General features: G+C 39.0%; 1 pseudogene across 1 annotated transcript; it reads right to left on the bottom strand.

Moving 5' to 3' along the window:
* Positions 1-353: 353 nt before the first annotated feature.
* On the bottom strand, positions 354-941 carry LOC119471360 (annotated as a pseudogene). Its single transcript, XR_005200393.1, has one exon. The product of XR_005200393.1 is annotated as a 60S ribosomal protein L26-like (transcript).
* Positions 942-2,770: the final 1,829 nt, after the last annotated feature.

Here is a 2,770-nt window from a genome sequence, read left to right as displayed (position 1 = left end):
CTCAGAAACAATTGCAAAAACCCCCCATATTCACAAGTGGACCTAATTAAACTAAAGAGAGAGTTTCTGCACAGCAAAAGAAACTACCAGAAATTGAACAGACCACCTACAGAATGGCAGAAAATATTCACAAACTATGTATCTGACAAAGATCTATATTCAGAATCTATAAGGACTTTATACAGTTGCACAAGAAAAAACAAATAACCCCATTATGCAATGGGCAAAAGACATGAACAGACATTTCTCAAAAGAAGGTATACAACAAACATATGAAAAAATGCTGCACTTGACTAATCATGAGGGAAAAGCAAATCAAAACCCACACCACTCAAAATGGCTATTTTTTTTTCCTTGTTTCAAGTTTTAATCAAAGCTTGTATATAAGGTTACTTTATTCCTGTATCTTCTCAATTGTTTCTTCCTTGTATTTTCCCTTTTCCTTTTCTACTTGGCGAGATTTGGCTTTCCGTTCAAGGATCTTTTTGCGGTCTTTGTCCAGTTTTAGCCTAGTGATAAAGGGTGGGGTGAATGCCTACATGGACAGTTGTGCCATTAGCCTTTTCCCGCTGCACCCGTTCAATGTAGATTACGTATTTCTGCCTGTAAACCTGGACTACTTTGCCAATCTGCTGACCTTTATAGTGTCCTCCTGCAACCTGAACTTCATCATCCTTTTGGATGGGCATGGATTGCACGTTGTACTTCTGTCTTAGCTCTTTGGAAAGAGGGGAGGACATAATCTTCCTGCGAATGTGGGAAGGTGCATTGAAATGCCTTTTGCGATTCTTGCTTCGGTCGGAAGTCACAAAGGGTTTGAACTTCATTTTGGCAGCTCCCGCTTAGGTGATGGCCGCAAAAGGGAAGAGAATTACATACCCAAAATGGCTATTACTAAGAAAGTTAAAAAACAACAGATGTTGGCAAGACTGTGGAGAAAAGGGAATGCTTATATACTGTTGGTGGGGATGTAAATTAATTCAGTCACTATGGAAAGTAGTTTGGAGATAATGAATTTAAAACAAAACTACCATTTGACCCAGTAATCCCATTACTGAATACATAACCAGAAGAAAATAGATCTTTTTACCAAAATGACACATGCACTCACATGCTTTTTACCAAAATGACACATGAACTCACATGCTCATTGCAGCTCTATTCACAAGAGCAAAGACACAAAATCAACCTAGGTACCCATCAATGATGGATTGGATAAAGAAAATGTGACACATATACTCTGTGGAATACTATACAGCCATAAAGAAGAATGAAATCTTATCCTTTGCAGCAACATGGATACAGCTGGAGGCCATTATCCTAAGCAAATAACGCAAGAACAGAAAACCAAATACTGCATGTTCTTACTTATGAGTGGAAGCTAAACATTGGGTACTCATGGACATGAAAATGGCAACAGTAGACACTGGGAACTATTAGAGGGGGGTGTGAGGGAGGGGACAAGCATTGAAACACTAACTGTTGGGTGCTATGCTCAGTACCCAGGTGGTGGGATCAATTGTACCCCAAACCTCAACATCACACAAGATACCCAGATAACAAACCTATACATGTACCCACTGAATCTCAAATAAAAGTGAACAAATAAACAAAACCCCAAAAAACTACCAATGAAAAAGGAGATATTAGTCAAAGGGGACAAAATTCAAATAGAAGGAATAATTTCTAGTAATATATTGCATATCATGGTGAGTATAGTTAATAATAATGTATTGCATATTTCAAAATTGCTAAGATTTTAGATTTTAAATATTCTCACCACATTATAAAGTAACAAGTGTGAGACGTGATGAAGATGAATATGTTAATTAGCCTGATTTCATCATTCCACAATGTATACATGTATCATAACATCACATTATACCCTATAAATATGTATAATTGTCAATTAAAAATAAAATGTTAAAATTTTAAAAGAAAGAAGAAACACAAAAGTGATAGTAATGGAGGAACTGAGGAATAAAAACATAAAACGCATAGAAAATAAATACCAAAATGAAATGGCAAAGTAATTTCTTATGTATCATTAATTATTTAAATGTTAAATTAAACAGAAGGGCCGTCTATGTGTTGGATCAAAAAACTTCATATTGTTAAAATCATTACACTTCCTAAAGTAATCTGCACATTGAATACAATACTTCTAGAATCTGCCTTTTTTTGCAAAAGAAAGCAAGCTGCTCCTAAAGTTATGGAATTGCAAGGGACCCTGAGTAGCTGAAACAATATTGAAAAAGAAGAGCAAGGAGGGAGATCCAAGATGGCAAAATAGGAACAGCTCTGGAGTGCAGTTCCCAGCAAGAGCAACGCAGAGAGTGAGTGATCACTGCATTTCCAAATGAGGTACTAGGTGCATCTCAATGGGACTGTTTGCACAGTGGGTGTAGCCCAAGAAGGGCGAGCAGAGGCAGGGTAGGGTGCTGCCTCACCCAGGAAGTGCCCCCAGAGGACCTCCCTCCCTCCAATGGAAGCCATCAGGGGCTTTTCCATCCACTCCAGCACTCCAGTTCATATACTGTGTTTCTCCTGCAGTTTTCACTGCCCACAAACCAGGAGATTCTCAGGCTGAAACACACCATGAGTTTCCAGCAGGGCTGTTTCAGCCAGCGCTATGGGTATCCGCACAAAAACACACAAATCTGGGTGGCCATTTCAACTGGTGCCTGGAATGCCTGGGAGACAAAGAGCCACCCATTCAGCTGAAAAAGAGGGGACTGAAAGCAGGGAGTCAGGTGATCTGGCTCAGCAG

Source organism: Cebus imitator, unplaced genomic scaffold, assembly GCF_001604975.1.
Source record: "Cebus imitator isolate Cc_AM_T3 unplaced genomic scaffold, Cebus_imitator-1.0 Scaffold2, whole genome shotgun sequence".
In the NCBI taxonomy this organism is placed as follows: Eukaryota; Metazoa; Chordata; class Mammalia; order Primates; family Cebidae; genus Cebus; species Cebus imitator.
Note: the sequence above shows the minus strand (reverse complement) of the source record. Positions and strands in the feature narration are given on the sequence as shown.